The following is a 20,058-nucleotide window of genomic DNA, read 5'->3' as shown; positions in this document are numbered from 1 at the left end:
TTGAGGCAATACTCTAAGGGGGTGTCATATGTATATATTCTACTGAGATATTTATAAAAGTTTGCCCACCTTATTTAAATATGTGACACAATATTAGAAACGTGCAAAAAACACAACATTACATACAAAAGTAGTATTTATTAAAAGACTGTTGTGTTGGATTTCATAACAATGTCCAGGTTTTTTATGTTTCTAGTCAATTAATGTGAATGAACCGAGGTCCTGTCATAGAGTTTGTATGGTCAATTTTGTGTTTATTGTCTTTGGAATAGCGTTGAAACGACTGCCAAATGCTTCCATTTTTTTTGTTAATGTGTTCACATACTGGAATGCAAACCTGGTTTCAAATGTCCAAGGACATACAAATGACACAGGGGAATTTCTTTCCCCTGTAAAACATTTGTGCATTGCTAAAGGACACATTTTGTGCCCTTGGTAGTAGGCGGTGCACTGGACTGGAAATGTAATTGGTTTTGTTTATTTTGTTAGGAAATGCAGTTTTGTGCTTATGTAAGTGAATAATTTTTAGACAAATATGTACCCCAACTTGGCAGGCTCACAGGAATACCACAGCTGTGCTGTTGAAAAATAGATGGTTGATATAATCGCTGAGCAAGAATAATGCGTAGAGGCAAAGCTCAAAATCTTTTAAAACAACAGTTTGTTCCGAGCAAGAGGGCCAAACACATTTATAGATCTAGTAAACGATAGCAGTATTTAAAAAAACAAACATTTGTTTTCCTAATTCAGTTTCAGATGATGTGATAAGTGTTTCCTGCTGTGATTATGTATAGATATGTTTTCATCTGTGATTATCTCAGTGATGAAACTCCATGTTACCAAGACTTACTGTATGTATATCAATGTATATCATGAAAGAAGAACACAAAAACCCTCATCTCTCTTTTAAGCCATCCACAATCTCCTGCAGTCTGTCCCATTGAGGCAAACTAATAAATTAGTGCTGAAGTGTTAATATAGCACGACAAACCTCCCAAATACTGTACAATTAGACACTGTTGATTTGCATTGCTGCCTCCCGCCGGTTAAAAACAACAATACATCTGGTCTTTGCCAATGGAAATTATGTTTATTGGTATATAGAGCGTGGAAGTGAGATCCGATCACAAGTGGTCGCTCAAGACGCATACTAATGCCAGGTGTGAACGGACGTACTTAGAGCTGTCAACTTGTGATCGGATTACCCAAGACGCATGTTAACGCCAGATCTGAACACTCTGTCACTCATCACCCAACCGAAAGTAAAGCAAAGCCTATGTGCTCATCAGCTTATATTAGGTAGATAGCAAAGTAATCAATATATTTTACAATATTGTTTTCCCCAATATACTTCTGTGTGTTTGACTATTTCTAGTAGAATCAAGAAGTGGCAGTGTATTCAGTACCTAGAAGGTCAGTCATTTCATCATCATACATTTCCCAAACTTAATTTAGGGATGTATTTGTCCTTCTGTTCCAGGCAGCCATTGGTTTCTATTCATTTCTGTATGGTATAACAATCAATTATTGGGTTGTGTAATCTATCACAATAATCCTTGAAACAAATTGTTGTCATTGTTTCATTTTTGTTGGATAGTAATACAGTTTAAGTGCAGGTTGATTTGAAATATCTACATGGTAGAAAAAATACATTCAGGGGTATATGTGAAATGTAGTAAATGGGCTAAGACGTGCAGAACCACTGGTATGATCCTTTAAAGAGACCAACCGTGGGATGCTGATGAGGTCTGATGGGAGTTCTGAGAAGTCTGGAGCATTAAACTGTTGATTCCTCCGGTCTATGAGAGCTCCCGGCCTGTCAGTGTTATCTCCTTCTCCCTGGTGGGAGGAGACATGCTCCATGGGAAGGGCTATCACCATGGGCTGGTGTGGAATCAGATTCTCCTATCAAAGCCCCTGACCTCACTGTTATATGATAGAAAGTGAAAGTTAACCTGGATCAGTGCCCGGGGACAGTGTCTGCCTTTGTCGAGGGAATATGATGTTTCACCGCACTCTAAGACTTCTCTCTCCTCACACTATCGGACTTGCATGTGTGTGGACGTGCATGCACACACACACACACACACACACACACACACACTTAAAAGCTTTCTAGTTTTCTAAAGCTAGACCAGCCTGGAGAGTAGGTGTCTGAGTTGTTGCACATACACTTTTCTGTGCACTTTTGTTTATTTGTCAAGTCATATTTCTTCTTGCATCACTCCCTTATTTACTCGCTAAAGGACATATCTCTTTCACAAAACGCTATCAAGTAGAGCCACTGACACCGGGGCAACACTGGGTCAGTTGTCCCAGATCCTGGGTCAAGGGAGGGCCCTAAAGGGAGAGCCTTTGGAGATCATCAACCCACACGGTGGACCTGCTTGTGAAAAACAGTCATATGAGAGATACAGACTAAGGGATAGTACATTACAGTGTCTACACCCACTTCTCTCTATTGACAATTATTTCCTTACAATAGTGATATAACTTTAAATATTTTCATATTTGGTGCTTTGATGCGAAAACGCAAATCCTCCATTCATTTTGAATGGGGGTAGTGCGTTTGGGCTGCAGCTGCAGCGGCCGCAGGAGGTGCTGAAAAAAATGCAACGGCCTGCAGCAGAAAAGTAGAAACAGAATCAACTTTTGGAGAAACGCAACTCGCTGTCATGCTGCAGTTGCCAATCACTTAACCGGCAACCCAGAGCTGTACCACCTAGCCATGACGGAACAAAAGACGTTAATCGTTGGTAACAAAAGATGTTAATCTTTGCACTCAATGGGCCATGAAAGTGACTCTTCCACACTGCCGCGCAACCCTGCGGTTAATCGCCGCACCTGGGTGTGACGAATAAACAACACAAAGATACGAAATACTCACCTATGAATATTGGGGTGTTTATTGTGAAAGGTAAGAATGGAAGGAGTGGGTCTGTTCTGATCTGGTCTGCGCTGCCTTTATCAAGGTTGAAAGGAGTAATGAAGTTTGTCCTCCTGGTTCGGACTACGGAGCCTCCGTGTTGTTGTTTCATAAATATAGGCGTAACTCAACCCGTTCCACACAACGTGATTGGTTGATGCAAATTTATTCGTGGTGCGAAAGGTCTGAAAATCGACCTTGTTCCGAAAAAGATTACGTCGCTTTTCCACCGCATAATATTCGCTTCCTGTGTGAAAGTATTCGTGACAAAAACAACAGTTTGAAAATATATATTTGCTTGCAAATTAATCACACGAAAAAACGCCCCCGGTGTGTAAAGGCCTTAAGAGTGGCACTTCTCTATCAGGAACAAATCCCCTCTACAAATGAAGACACTAAAGAGTGATGCAGCTCATTTTACTCAGTACTGTTGAGTTTGGCTATTGTTTAGCAGTCTTCCTCAGTGTGTATCGCTATTTATGTTGGGCAAGTGCCAACACTGAGTGCAAACCACTAAAGCAATGAAGGTTATCACCAAAGCTGCACCTAAAATCTAGGAAAACAAGAACGTTCTAGATTACCACCTTAAACTTTAACACAGTACAGCTGTAACTTTGAGTAGATGTGTGGGAGGACTCACTGCTTATAATCCGCTGGGGAGGATCTGTACGTGCACGGTTCTGTATAAAGGTTAATGAAATTACGCAGAGGGCTGGTATTACAGCTGCAGGTGTGCACTCTCACACACAGGCACACTTAACAGAGACAGCGGGAAACAGGACGAGCTGAGTTCCTTGGTTGCGAAATGAACTCCATACAATTGCATTTGCAGATTGCAAAATCTTCACAGATAATGGTTTATACTTGCAGCACAACTGAGCAGATTGAGAGATGTTAATACACAGAAGTGGTTTTACTGGGCACGTGGACATGATCATGTTAACTTTGAATATTCCTCTTCCTCTTCTTCCTCTATTCAGACCTTTTCAGGAAGAGTGTGTGTTGTTAAACATAGTTGTGTAGCATGGCCACTTCACATCATAAAGTTCAATTCATATTTCATCAGTGGTGAACTTAATCAGGAATATATTTAAACCACAAGCCGAACATAGTATTGAAAACACTTTTTTTACAATTGCAGGCCATATGTTTCGTGACGTTTTTCTTAATGTCTTAGTTTGCCGCAGCAGGTCAAAGGGCACATAGTGATGACTACGTCTGTGCCTCGGTGGGCAAGAGTGAACCAAGGATTAGAAGGAGCCAAAATACGAAAATGACAGCAGGACAAAGATATTAAGTTTCACTGTCTTCAGTCTGTTCTCTATTCTTAAAGCTGTTTACAACTGTGTCTGATCCCAGGGAACAGATGGCAGTCTCCCCCTCACTGTTTTTTATTTTTTCATGTGCATCGCCATTTGCTCATGCATGTTCAAACGTTCATATGTGTCTCTGTTTTCAGAATCAGAAATACTTTATTAATCCCCAGGGGGAAACTGTGGGTATAGTATGGGTTATATTTGTAATCTAAGTCTTATTCACTGTACAGTTTGTTTAGCCTAACTTCTCTAAAGCTAAACAATTTGGAGCTATTTGACACTAATCTTTTTGTAAGCCATTTTGCAACTAGAGCTGCTGATTAATCGATTAGTTGTCAACTATTAAATGAATCGCCAACCATTTTGATAATCAACTTCTCGGTTTGAGTCATTTTTTTAAGTAAAACAAAAGTCAAAATTCTCTGATTGCAGCTTCTTTAATGTGAATATTTTCTTGCTTATTTTCTCCTCTATGACAGTAAACTGAATGTCTTTGAGTTTTGGACAAAACAAGTCATTTGGGGATGTCATCTTGAGCTTTGGGAAACACTGATCGACATTTTTCACCATTTTATGACATTTTATAGAGCGAACAACTAATCGATTAATTGAGAAAATAATCGACTGAGTAATCGACAATGAAAATAATCCTTTGTTGTAGTCTTATTTGCAACAATCTTGTTGGAACAGTTTGTTTGTTGTTTATAGTTAATCCCATTTATAGTCTATTAGCAGAACGAAAAAAAAAGCATATGGCTTCCTTGTTGATCATTTACTGTGTACACTCTTATCAGGTGGAAGGGAACAAATAAAGAGAAAGGTTAGGTAACATGCAAGTCGCACAAGACAAGATTCTGACCGCATACAATTGCATAGCCAATGATTGTCATGGCATGGCACTAGAACAGAAGAGAGATTGCAAAAAGGACTAGATGGAAGGAGAGTGTGGTGATACTGACAACAAATGAGATAGAGTTGCATAGAGAGATGGAGTTAGAGACAGGGAAGGCTAGAGGGATACAGGCAGTGTTCTAATGACTTCACACCCCATTAGCCACTTAGTCTGATGCGTCACACCTCATTATGCTGCTGGAGCAGCAGTGCATGAACGCGTGAAACCGTCCACTCAGCCAGACCTGTCCACCCGCTCCAAACGCTCACTCACTTACAGCAATTAGACTGTGTGTGTGTTTGTGTTTTCTGTGTTGCGTGCGTAAAGGTAAAATCTTGTTTCTGAAAACAAACGGTTAAAATTGATTGTTTAAAGCCCAATGAAGACCTTCTCAACAGAGATATAGCGGCTCCCACTATGTGGCATTTCAACAAGAGTTCACCATGGCTACCCCGCAGCTCAAGCTGGAAATGCTGTGAACAGGCCAGAGCAGCGCTTTCTTTGTCAGCCTACATAGGGGAGGAGGACCGAGTAGCGTGCTCCAGAAGACTCTCCTTAATCACTCTCCCTTAAACACGCGAGTGCACATACACACACTTCTTGCGCCACAATGGACGTGCACGCCCGCGCACACACACACAAGGATAAGGAGCTGGGAGAAAAAGAGAGGTCTCCCCATGCCATTCCCTGCACGGGCAGCCCCAGTTGGCAGAGTGTGAAGTGTTCCTCTCCAGGACAAGGCCTGCTAACTCAAATCCCTGGCCAGCAGCCACACTCCTCTCCATTACAAACACTGGGCCCATTTATCCCAGTGGCCCCCCCTCCACCACCACCCTCCCCTCTCCAGTCACACTGCCACCCCAGGGGGAATGCCACATAATGGCTCTGTAGCCACTGTAACTGACATCTCTATTCAGCTAATGTTTATTGTTTTGCTCGGCACGGTTTGTTGATATTCAACAAAAAATGAACAGCACACAAGGAAAACCAAAATGAGTAGATAATTGTTTCATTGCGCCAAGCTCTGTATAATTCATGGATCCCAGACAAATATTTCATATTTAATCTGAGTAGTCTCCTGTTTCCAGCCAAGTTAGACTGTGTTAATACCACGGAGATGAAGGAGCTACTTTATTATGCAATTTACCTCTGACTGGCATTTCACTATGAGGTTCAACACTTGTATTATTATTATTATTTTTTTTATCTCTGCAGCTTACCTTAAATGATCTGCTCTTTCCCCTTTTCATTGTCCACTCTAACAAACCTGAACTGAACTCTAACATGTTTTACTGTTTTGTAGGGCTGCCCTTTCTTAGTCGATTAGTGGACTAATACTTTGTTCGTTCAAAAAGGCGTATGAATGCCTTTCTTGGTTTTGACGTCATTTGTACGCCATGCAGTCTGTACTGAGTCCGATGTAAATGCATCCGATAAATATGCTACGCTTGGGTTCAAGAAACACAACTTTTAACCTTTTTATGTTACGTTGTTTCTGAAAATTATTTACTTAGTGTACGTACTTATTTTAAGGAAAACCATGATGTTTTTCCTGAACCTAACTAAGTGGTTTGTTGCCTCAATGTAACTGCGAACGTTGCCGTAGTTTTGTTGCATTGCTGTACGTACAAATGACATGCGAAAAGCCTACGCGGAATGTCTTTGCAACATCATGCAATTTATACTTCCTTCCTGTGAGACCGGCTTAACTAATCGGTCGTTTTGGGCTTAGTTGACTAAGATTTCTTAAGTCGATTAGTCATTTCTTGTGCTTTTTTCATGCAGAATGAGTTATTTCCAAGAAACGTGTGAGCACATCTCTGGTAAACACAAGATTTAAAGTGGTGATTTTGTGTGATTCTTTGTGGAGAAACTCAATTAAATCAACTAATGGATTTGTCGACAAAATCGTACGAGTGTTAGTCGACTAAGAATTGAGTTGGTCGAGGACAGCCCTACTCTTTGGATTTCATTCATGTGCCAATTTGATAACATTTAAGCATTGTTTGCCTCCTCTCAGCAGCCTTTGCTTGTTTAGACCGAGCTGTGAACGGGATCCTTCACTGTGTAGCTCCTCCCAAGGTCACTTTCAGGTTTTTTTTGCAAATGAGGTTTTGCGCAAGTGTTTTCCTCATTCATTCCTTTGTTCTGATTTAGGATTCAGATTTTAGGAATCCTATGCCTTTATTGTCTCCTAAATTACAGATATACTTAATTTGATGTATCCTGTCATCAGCTGTCCTAAAGAGCAGGTTGGAACGTAGTGCTGGAATGCAACAAGGCACATGAACACATGCACATATATACAGTATACACTCGCTCTGTCATGTTAGCTGTGACCGCATGTTGGTCTAGAAAACATAAAAGCTGGCTAACTTTGGTAAATGTGTTGATCCTAAAAGATTGAAGCAGATTGTGTCAAATGTCTTTATAAAGTGTGCGTTTCAGTTAGCATTTAATAGCAATGGCACTTAACCTCTGCAGTGCATCACCATTCCTACAGTACATAGTATATGATATAGAAGACCAAATGATTTGCACATGTCACATATTGATCATCTGAAAAAGTTCCTGTCTGTATCCGAAACCACTAAATGTAAAAATGTCTAAAACAAGGTAGTCATGTAATGTAAGGTAAAACAAACTCAGAGCACTTTTTATATGATTTTAATTCAGTCTTTTGGTACCACTGTCTCACAAGTGTTTGGTTTTGCTCACTAGCTGGGGCTCTCCCCTGACCTTCAGCAGCACACCAAGAGATAATGTAATCATGGTCAGGGAGTCGCTGCTGTCAAACACGTCTCCTCCCTGTGATGAACGCATGCTGTGTGAGCATGTCAAACATCACACACCTGAACACCTGTCTGTTTCCGTCTCCAACCCCTTCCTCGCCCCCATCGTGCAGGACGAGCGAGGGAAAGGACAAAACCGGGGGAGGGGTTGCTCAAAAAGGCAATGAAAGAGAGGAAATCCTCATGTGCGCTTAGATCCTGGCACACCGTAGATTACAGCTCACATTAATTGCGTTGTTAATTTGCTGAAATGGAGGTTTAATTACAGAGTCTTTATCAGTGTGTGGTTCACATTGTGGGGCACGTAAGTAACATAATTTGTCAGTCATCAAACCTGGCTGACTGGCAGCTGTGACAGTGGGCACAGCTTGCAGTGTGTTGGCCCCTGCAGTGTCCTGCTACTGGGTCACTGCGATGCTGTGCGCTGCAGACAGGGGGTGGCCTTTAGTGTCACGTTCTTCTGTGACCTCCCTCTTGCATCCTCCCCTCTCTTCACCCTCCTCATCTTTGCCTTCTGTCCTCCGGGATGAAACAGGGGTTACTCGTATCAGCTGGAGGACCTGGCATGCAAAACATGTCTCGCATTTCATGCTGGGATAAGAGTTTAGAGGGAGCGGATTGATTGCATAGCAAGCAACATGGATGCTATTGTTGTGCATGTGTGTTGAATTGTGAGTGTAAAAAGGATGAAGGGTGAATAAGTGGTATCGCACTGTCATCTTCAGAAATCCTTTACACGAGCAGGCTGTGACTGCACGACCTTTGACCTTAACCCTCGCTGCTGGGAGGAACCTGCGTCAACAGACATGTGATGAGCGTGCCCTTGCCCCGTCCAGATGTACACAGAATAAATATTACACTTTATTTTGAAGGTACAGGCGCGTGGGGAAGGGGGTGATAAAACGTGCTATGGTCAAATATTCTCATTATCCCTCTCAGTTCATTATTCCCTCCACTGCCTCCATTCGCCGACCCCGAGCCCGCTCTCTCTCTCTCTCTCTCTCTGCCTCCCCTCCTCTCTCCCATTCACTCTCTCGCTCTCTCACACTCCCTCTTCTCTTTTGGACAGAGGTATGGGTGAGATCATAATTATGTTTTGACACATGGCGTTAGCCCCCAGAGCGCTCGGATTTTAACTCAAAGTGGGAGTTGTCAGTGCGACAGCCCTTACTGCTCTTAATTGGAGGGGAGGACCGGGAGGCCCGCCCACAGACCAGGGTGGCAGTTTTAATGAGGTTATGTTTGTACAGGAAGTCAGAGTTGTGACAGGAGGAAACTGTCATTGGCCCGTTAAAGAGAGCGGCTGACATCTCAAAGCCTACTGTGTTCGTCAGTGAGAGGGGAAAACCTCTCCACTCCTCTCTCTACAGGTGGAAGCAGGCAATTAAAACAGAAATGAGTAACTAAAAACACCCGGGGTAGCCACACCAAGTGGAGTACATCGCCAATAAACACCAATCAGAAGAGGAAAAGCTGCTGATAGAATAATAATTGCTAAATGAAATACTTATTAACCCCGTTGGCCTCACTTCAACAGGACTCAGTTGAAAAGGAGCAATGATTACCCAAACTAAATGGCAATTAACACAAATCAGTGTGTTTCTGTCTGTACCTGCTTGTGCGCACACTTATATATATGCATTGTGTCCGTCGTTGCACACACATGCATTCTGTATAGGTTTGTGTTCTGTGCAGTTTAGTGACTTTGCGCTGATGTTTTTCAGCCTCTGTTTCAGTCTCAGAAAAGGGGGGGGAGCAAAGGTGTTGAAAGCAACGCTGCAGACTGCTCTAGCCAAAACACTGGCTTCAGTGTTCTCCAGGTGCACCCTGTTGAGAGAGGGTGCTGCTGCCAGAGTTATGTGGCTGTTGGTAGTCTGCCCTGACAAACAGGCAGTGCATAACCTTTGATCCGTGCCACCCTCAAAGTGAGAATCCCCCCCGAGCTCCCTCTTCTACGAAAAGTCCATTTACAAAATGTTTTCCATTCTTTCTCTCGGGTTATAAGCAAAGCCAAAATATTGGTCCAACATTTCATTTCAAACAGACATTTGTTTGGAGTGGGAGCTGCGTTTATTTTCCTAAGTAGTTTTTGAACAGGTTTGAGTTTCACCGACGCTTTTAAGCGCACGCACACGATGTGTGCCGGCGTCCAACCAAAATCATCACAGAGATCATGGCCATTTCCTCTCTGCGTGTCCCTCCACAGACCTCTGCGTGTTTTAGACTCACCAGTTTGTTTTGAAGACAAGACTAACTTCGCAGGCCAGGAATTTTGTGGGATGTTAAAAAGGGTTTTTTACAAGAAAGAAAAAGAAAATGTTCCAAGTTTCGCACTGCTGGTGCTTTGTTGGGCGTAGCTCAATTTGTGAGTCTCTTAAGAAAGAGATGGTTTCCTCTGTGCTTCCTCTCTCAAAGCCATGTAAGAAAAACAACTGTGGTATCGGTGGAGAAATTTGAAGGCACCGTTTATGTTGCATTAATTTATGTGGCACACCCGCTCACACAGCTGGCTTGGTTTTGACACATGTCACGTCTTTGGTGTGCTTCACTTGGACCTTATATCATGAACTTAATAGACTCTCTTTGTCCGCCATGACAATATGTGGCTTCACACAATTAGAGCGGAGCCCTTCCTGCCGTACTAGAGATAAGCATCACCTGCTGGCTCTATAGATTGGAACAGGCCCTCCAAGGTTGTCTGGAGGTCTCTCTGTGTTTCGCTTACAAACACCACAGAGCTCTGAGAAGATGGAAGGGAACGTGGGAGGATCTGTCATGACCTTGTGTGGCATGGGTCATGAGGAGTAAGACGGGGATGAGGTAGAGAGCGTGGTCCTATAAGCAGAACGGGACAAGGTCACTGTGTTTTTCGATGGGCAGGAGGAGGCTGTTTAGTTAGTTGACATGGACCACAGCAAATGGGCTTATCAGGAGACACCAAGGTGAGAAGGGGCAAAGTCCCATTTAAATCCAATCTGAATTTAATGCTATGGTGAACATGCTTCTTTCCCATGTTGCACATCAAAGCATTCTGTGAGTGTTTTCTTGTGATCCGATGTGAAAAAAACAAGAGAGCAAGGTGCCTTTTAATAGCTACTCCGTCAGGACGCAGGATTTTCTAAGATCTAACAAGTATATTGAGTGGCTGCTACCCTCAGGCACGCAGGCTCCAGCGGTGATATCGCTTGGTTTCAGCTTGTGACCATTGTTCTGCTGTCGGCCCAATCTGTGAGAACTGAGAAATGTGGAGATGTGACTTTTGAGGTGAAACTGCAACAGGAGCGAGAGGCGTACGTTGCTTGAGCTGGATTTCTTGTGTGTAAAATGAATACATGTGTGGCTCAGAGATGAAGTCATCCCACCTACAAGGTATCTGTCAATGCGCTGTGATCAGGTCTGACTATAATCTCACCACAACTGTGGCTCACTCTGCTCACATTCACCCCGGAACATTGTCATGAGTTTCAGTGGAGAGTACTATTACCTAACTGAGAGAAAATACTAATGCTCTTTGTGAGAGCTGCTAGATCGTGAGAACTGACATGAAATTGCTGTTACACAGTACTTCCGCGGTGTGTCAACGACGGAAAAAGAATGTGCTAGAAAAATTAACATGAAGCTATAATATGCAACGCTCTGAGCACATCTATTTTAAAACTGGTAAAAATAAGGATTGGATTATCAGGAAACGGTTAAAAAGGTCATAACTCAGAAATTCAAATTGGACTAAATGTCAAGATTTACATAATCTTTTTTTTAACTTAAGGTTGAGTTAGGACTGTCAATCGATTAAAATATTTAATCACGATTAATCGTATGATTGTCCATAGTAAATTGCGATTAATCGCAAATTCATCTCAAGTTTTTATCTGTTCAAAATGTACCTTAAAAGGAGATTTCTCAAGTATTTAATTCTCTTATCAACATGAGAGTGGACAAATATATATTTATTATTGTAAATCAATCAACAACACAAAACAATGATAAATATTGTCCAGAAACCCTCACAGGTACTGCATTTAGCATAAAAAAATATGCTCAAATCATAACATGGCAAACTCAAGCCCAACAGTGTGTCATTGTACTGACTTGACTATGACTTGCCCCAAACTGCATTTGATTATCATAAAGTGGGCATGTCTGTAAAGGGGAGACTCGTTGGTACCCAGAGAACCCATTTTCATTCACATATCTTGAGGTCAGAGTTCAAGGGACCCCATTGAAAATGGCCATGCCAGTTTTTCCTCCCTAAAATTTAGCGCAAGTTGGTTGCTACCAATATATTTCTTAGGGTTTCTAGTTTCATATGATACCAGTATCTTCACTCTGGCTTTAAAATTGTAATAACCTGAATATTGCAAGTTGCGTTAAGGCATTAAAGAAAGTGGCCTTAAAACAAATTTGCATTAACTTATTATTATCACCGTAACTTTGACAGCTCTAAGTTGAATTATTGCAGATTCATTACTCCGAAGGGGTTTCAATAAATCCTTCTGTCACACTGTTGTACAATCATGTTGTACAGTATAGACGTTGTGGGTCTCTACAGCGATCACCTCTGGTTAAACCAAGAATCCGTAATGCTCTGAGGTCCACTTAGCCCGGCTTCAGTAACATTAATAATGCAGAACATTTTCCTAATGAAGGAACATATTTTTCCTCTTCCATTTTTTTCTTTCAGCATGTTGAAAAACTGTGTTAATCAAGGCTTTACTTTCAGATTTCCTCTCTAATGGCGTTGCCAGTGGAGGGAAAAGGTCACGGTGGTAATAGACTGATGTGTAGTCCTCGGGGAGATTCTCTCTCTCTCTCTCTCTCCTTCTGCTCAGTCCCAGACAGACAGTCTCAGTCTCAGACATCCTCATCTGCCTCCCACTGCGCTCAGCCCAGCTCGCCAGGATTTCAATCACAGGGCCAAATGAAATTATTAAGAGGTGTTAAACTTATTAATCATTAAATTAGCTAAATGATCCTCCAAGTACGGCCCAGATGAATGACATGTCATTCTCTAATGCAATTTGCCTCTCCGGCAGGTGAAGGTCAGGAGAGGGCCCACAGCGTGGCAGCTGATGGCTTCTTTTTCTTTTTTTAAATTCTCATTTCATGTCTTTCTTTCGTTCGTGTCCACTCCAGAGCTTTCACTAAGCTTTGAAGGAAGAATATTTACTCTACACGATATGCTTAGAAAATACAATACATGATGACAGAAACGAAAATGCCAAAAACAAACTTGATGAAGAAAGAAATGAATTGTTTGTATACCCAACACCTCCTCTCATCACTTCCTTTTTGTCAAGAGATACGTACTAAACGTGCTCTGAACTTTCGATTTCCTTCTTATCTTGATTTGATTGGCAGGAAAGTAGGCGAGCTCATGTGAAACACACTTCCTCCACAACACCTATATATCTTCTGTGATTAGTATGCATTGACATTCTCTTGATATCATATATATAAATATCCCATGAGAACTACAGCACAGACACTACTGAGTTTATGTCAGATACCCTTCAGATGGCTGATTCACCTTTCAGGAACGCCAAGTAGGGCTGCACAATTAAACCTGCAGAAGGCATAATATTTTTTGCATCATTGGGCAAAACTTCCATAATAACCTTTCAGCATATTGTAATTCAAGTGTTCTGAGAGAAAACTAGACTTCTGCACCTCCTCATGGCTCTGTTTTCAGGCTTTAAAAGCTCTAGCCTGTGATGTGAGACTTTGGCTAATCACAGGTCATTTCAGAGAGAGAGCGTTCCTATTGAGCGTTCCCATTGGCTGTGCTCCGGCTGGTGGGCGGTGCTTGGTATTTCTTCAGTCTCATAATGGCTGCCGGGTCACAAACTTTCTTATTTTACAGCTAAACAGTACGCTACAAGATGTTTTTGAAAACATTTGAGGTGAGAAATAGGCGTTACAGTAACAGAATATTGATTCATATTTGATCAGCGCTGCCTAGTTTGACCGTTTGATCGGAGTTCGCGAGTGATTGACAGATGCTCAGGGACGGCGAGGCTCCAGTTCAGCTGTGATTGGTTGGACACAGATACACATGATTTCTTTCAGATTACCTGTCTCATGCACTACTGTCAGGATGTAGTGACAGATTTATAAAAATAACTTTTTGAATCATATTTGCTCCAATTCTACCCATCAAAATTGCAATATGGCCTACAACAGTTTTCAAATCAGGATGAGGAGAAAATCACTATATTTGTTAAAGGCTAAATGTGTGTCGAATACCATTTTAAATGAAATATTGTGGTGCTGCAGAGATGTCCTGGCCTACACATCACATTCTACAGACTTAAGAAAACATCTTTGTTTGGTACAGATCCCTGCAAAAACCACACTATAATCATTTTAATATGTTTTCCAATGACATGGAGAATAATGATGTCAAATATGATCACTCCCTCTAATATTGCAAATCATATCGCAATATCAGTCAAGATGTTTTTCAAAATCGTGCAGCCGTATTACCAAGTGTCACCATGCACGGACATACTGTAGGTCTAAGTGGGTTTGATTTATGCAAAATGTTAATATTTATTTTTACTCTTACTTTGATAACATCTCCTGATTAATTTAGTCATTTACGCAGTGATACTGTGAGCCTTTTCCTCCCCTTCCCTTCCTGATTTATCTTCAGTGTAACATTGGTAGAGCCTTTCAAAATACGACAGTGCCAGGCAATCAGTGAAGTTATTACAGAATTTACAGAAGGCTAACAAAGCGTACCTCTGGTCCACCAATCACAGCTGCAGTTAAGGTCAACGCCGTGGATGAACAGGCTGAGTGGATGGGGGGTTTGAGGACGGACACACAAGGTCAAATCAGCGAAACATAAAAGGCTTTGGATTGAAAAGCTCTTCACAATTAAGCATTTTAATTTCAGCTTCAATTTCATTTAAAGGTGTGATTTTCTTACTTTGTCTCTCAGGATGTGGTCAGGTAGCTCCATAGATGTCCTTGCTTGTGCGTACAGGTCACACAAATGTTTCTGCTTACCTGCAAATTACTCATCTTGCCCTCGCCACCCATTCCTATGCAGTGTTTGCTTCCATACCTGTATATATATGTGTGTGTGTGTGTGTGTGTGTGTGTGTGTGACATACACACCAGTAGTGCAGATAACAGTCCGGAGGGATTTAAATATCATTTTAATTAATCTGCTCACCTGAATTTAATGAGACATGTCCGAGGGGCTGAATGCATGTGTGACTATGTGCATGTGCGTGTCCATATATGAGTAAAGGTGTGTCTGCTGCATGTGCATGTACTGTATATGTTCAAGTGTGCATGCCTGTGACTAATGAAGTTCATTGCTGGACTTCAAATTACCTCCTTCATTTGGTCTTTTCAAAATTTGCATATATTACCTGTAACGTTAGCCACAAAGAGACAAGGATGAGAGCAGGATCAATGACACAACGTCCTGGGTGTTTACCTTCGGATGAGAGCTCCTCCACAAGGAAAGCTGCACGACTTCTCTATAACAAATGAGTATCTAGAAATCAATTCCATCCGATATTAATACTAGTATGATGATATAATTAGTCCGTGATCAATACGGCATTGATTCCAGTGCAAACAAGGGATTAGAGCGTTCTGTGTTCTCTGGACAGTTCAGCCGACATGATGTGGACATGTTCGACAGGCTGACCAGCTGGCCCGCACAACCTTGACCAAGTTTACATCAATACGCGATTGAACAGAACACAGAGGTTATGGGAAAATGTATAGAGTTAGAAGTTACCAAAAGGAAACACGTATTTTAACATTATGTCAATACATATTCAGAGTTTGGCATAATTGTGTGATTTTTACTCATTGTATAGTTAATGACGGCACAAACTCTGATGAAATTTTCAAGTTAAGAGGACAAAGTTGCAGTTCAGTGCCTGCATTGGCACATTATGTCAGCTAATACCGGGTACACACTACGTTAAAATCAAGTGGATTTTGAGCCAATTCCCCCCCCCCCCCCCCCCCCCCCCTTCCCGACAATGGTCAGCAAAGCCCCAATTTTTTTTGATGGTTCTAAACAATATCTTTCAAGATATTCCTGTGGTGTGAGGTATGTTAAGAGTGTTTTTTACATCCCCCGATCAACTCGGAAGCAGGATCTTTGCAGGATGTACGTTTTTTTTTGTTGTTCATGAATGGAATCTGTTAGTGTGTGGTGTGCTGTTTTGGCCAAATTGTTGCTTTCCACCAAAGGAAAAAAAACTATTGAATTTTACATGACATGTCATTATCATAAAGTGGGCATGTCTGTAAAGGGGAGACTCGTGGGTACCCATAAAACCCATAAAACCCATTTTCATTCACATATCTTGAGGTCAGAGGTCAAGGTACCCTTTTGAAAATGGCCATGACAGTTTTTCCTCACCAAAATTTAGCGCAAGTTCGTTGATATCAATGAATTCCTCAGGTTTTTCTAGTTTCATATGATAGCAAGATCTTTACTCTAGCTTTAAAAATGAGCCCGTTACAACATCCGAAAGATCGTTAGCGTTAATGTGTTAAAAAAATTATTGCCGTTAAAACAAATTTGCGTTATCGTGTTAACTTGGCCAGCTCTAATATTACCACAATAAAGTTGATTTCTACATTTATGGTGATCACTTTTTAAATAATTATTTTTATTCTTCAACGCTCGTGAACGTTGCAGAAGGAAGGAAGATAGAGAGGGAGAAAAGAAGGTTGTTGATAAATTGGTAAAAGATGAGTAATTATAATTTAAAATATCTATCTAGTATAACATTTTATAAGGGTTATGTAAAGATATAACTTTTACCTTTATGCAATTTTGCACTATGCAACTTTAGACGTATTTATTTGGTGTAGAATTTTCTGTCTCATTTCCAGGCCTGTAACATTGCTGTGTGTGTGTGTGTGTGTGTGTGTGTGTGTGTGTGTGTGTGTGTGTGTGTGTGTGTGTGTGTGTGTGTGTGTGTGTGTGTGTGTGTGACTGTGTGTGTGTGTGTGTGTGTGTGTGACTGTGTGTGTGTGTGTGTGTGTGTGTGTGACTGTTGTCAGAACGCGGTTGTCAGTGTGAAAGACGACAACAAACACGCGAGCACATTGCCAGACATTACACAATAGGCGTGCACCAAACCCTCCCTCCCTCTGTCACAATTGCCTGTTTCTCTCTGTTGTGCTTTTGTTTTGTCCAGCCTCATTTGTGATGGTATTTATCTCGGTAAAGGATACAAAAACCCCGCTCTTGTCTGAAAGAAGAGTCATTTACAATCATTTACATTAACAAAAAACTGTATTTTACCATTACAATAACCTCAGACAATAGCACATATCCGCCTCGTTCATTTTGAGCAAAACACGAACAGAGGTACACAAGCTCCCATTGTTCTGGTAAAATGTGCCACAGACGTAATCATCTCCCCCTGCACTCGGCGTATTAGATAATGAGAAGATGCTGATAAATTCCTCAATACAATCTGCTCCCCATTGGCTAATCCACATCATTCAGCATTGTGAGGATCACAATGATGGTTTATTATTGCTCATTCAGAGCTCAACAATGATTTAAACATTTGCAATATAGGAACAAACACACAGTCTCAGATCACTCATCCATTTAAGAGGATGCCAGTTCTGCTTAGCAGCAGCTGTGTGTTGCTCGGAGGGTGTAGATCATTGTTAGTCTCAAAGCTCGACAGTAGATACCTACCTTTGAAAAGCTCCAGGGAAGATTTGTAAAAAGAAAACGCACCAAGGATGTTTGTGCCTGTGAAATGAGATGCAAGTGAGCTAGGGCTGCACAATTAATCGAATATTAATCACAATCACGATTTTGGCTTCCCTCAATTAAATAAAGATGATCGACTGCGATATTGACGTTTAAAATGCATGCTTCGCTCATAGAAAACTCTACTGCATAAAACAAGCGCTTCCTAAACTAACAGCTAGAGATGTACTGTCAATCAGCAGCCGATTGAAGCCGCACGGTTTTCAGCAGTCTCATATATCCAAGTTTTTGCCGGACACACACGTGCAGCCGCCACATGAAGGTTTTACGTCAGCACACAAAGGCACAGTCAGGAACGACACACACACACAACTTGTCGTCGGTGTGGTAGTTCTTCAGTGTGCATGAAGAGGACATAAAGCTGCAATTTCTCACAACTGCTCGTCCAAATAAGCCATGGAGGAACAACTATCTTAATCAGACTTTTATTTTATTGTAATTCATTCCCATGATGCTGCTCAGAGTAATCCCAGTGACAGGCTCGTCTGCCGACAGCACGTCACACATTATGGTGCATTCAAGCTCTACTCAGTAAAAATGAGTATTGGGCGATGGTAAATTATAAGGCTATCATGATGCGTTCAAATGTAAATTGTAAAATGTTTTTGGTGAGAAACTTGAATAAATACAGTTGTTTGAAGGAGATGTTTCTACAGCAATATAAAATATATATTAGAGAGGGAATTATGACCTGTTTAACTTTAACTTTTTTTTAACCAAAGCAATTATTTAAATAAATATACAATCACTTATTTCCTAATCATTTGAATTGTGTGCTTTATACAAATAACCACTATAGATGACAATAACAAAGTAAAAGGATACCATTTAGAATTTTAGACATTTGAAATTTCGCACAAAATTGAAGTGAAAGCAGCGCTCTGTTTATTTAAATGTGAAAATGCAATATATTGTCCCTAAAATCTATGATTAATAGTGATAAATAATCGTGATCTCAATATTGATCAAAATAATCATGATTATCATTTTGGCCATAATCGTACAGCCCTAAAGTGAGCTTAATTATACACTTGAATACATACAGTATAGGTTTACAGCGAAACGCAGCAAATGGACACTTTGACATGATGTGGCCGCAGTAAATGTTCCCATTTCCCCGGGATCTTATAAAGAGAGAACATCTCCTGTTTAGCTCATCCATCCCTCCTCTGTCAGGCACCTGGGGTATTGGATTTCACTGACACTCAGGCCCTTAATGAGAAGCAGAACGACACCTCCATATTATAGCTTGTGCCCTACCTCTCTCCGTTTCTATGACTTGCTTTAATAAATTACTGTCCAATAAGAACTTTTATGATCTTGGCATATGTTGCCTTTTATAGGTGAAAATAATTGCGTTCCCAGATCACCCTGCCCATTCTGAACATGAGAATGAGACTAGCGGAGCCTACAAAATGAGATAGTTTCACAGTGTCTGCACAAGTCCTTCTCATTTGGGTCGTTACGCCTCCCCCTCCTTCTTTCTCAGTTTCCTGGTATACCTTCACAAGCACCACCCCCCCCTTTGCCACTCTCGACTCCACTCATGCCTGGAGAGGCCTGCGTTTGCATGCCAACAGGCACTCTTAAACCCACAACACCATCCCCCAATCGACTTCACGCACACACACACACACACACACACACATACACACACACACACACACACACACGCACACACAGAGTCTTGTTTTTGAGTTCCCACTGAAGTGTGACAGAAGCCACTTGACAGGTGACACACACACTTGATGTTATCGGGTCAGGGCCAGAGATTCAGCCTCTTGAGTGATGAGAGACTGTCACTCGCATTGTTTATCTACGCTACAGGAGGGGAGAGAGGCGAATGACAGAGAGAAAGCGAGTGCTTCTTTCTTTCTTTGCCATATATCACTCAAGGGGAAAGGAGGGGGGAGAAAAGAAAAAGACAGAACCTCACTCTCCACTGAAGACAGAGTCTACATGTGGATATTCTGGGTGACTTAAACAACTTTTGAACACTGAAGACAGAAAAGATGCTCAGGCTCATTATGTAGGTTTCTGCTGAAATGCCGGAGCAGACAAGAACTCATGAGGGCCTAAAATAAAAGTGCTCTTCAATCATTTAGAGAAATGTGCTGGTGTCGGCTCACAAATTGATGTGGCTTTGTTATCGGCATTGTCAATTGATTACACCTAGGGCGATAATGAAATAACTAATTGAATGTGTCCTCTTGTAAACAATTTGTTGAAACGCACAAAACACAAACGTCCGCGTCTCGCCTCGCTCTGTGCGACTGTGAGTGGCTTTTAATTAATTGAAGACTGAGTCTGATAACCTTCACAAAACTATTTGCCATGCCTTTTGTTGCAGGCAGGAA

General features: G+C 41.4%; 1 long non-coding RNA gene across 1 annotated transcript in view; it reads left to right on the top strand.

Moving 5' to 3' along the window:
* LOC141754602 (uncharacterized) overlaps positions 1–20,058 on the top strand; it is a 479,452-nt gene that overhangs the window by 187,415 nt on the left and 271,979 nt on the right. The gene's annotated exons all lie outside the window — the stretch shown is intronic.

This window comes from Sebastes fasciatus, chromosome 2 (assembly GCF_043250625.1).
Source record: "Sebastes fasciatus isolate fSebFas1 chromosome 2, fSebFas1.pri, whole genome shotgun sequence".
Taxonomy (NCBI): domain Eukaryota; kingdom Metazoa; phylum Chordata; class Actinopteri; order Perciformes; family Sebastidae; genus Sebastes; species Sebastes fasciatus.
This window is presented reverse-complemented; position numbering and strand designations above follow the sequence as displayed.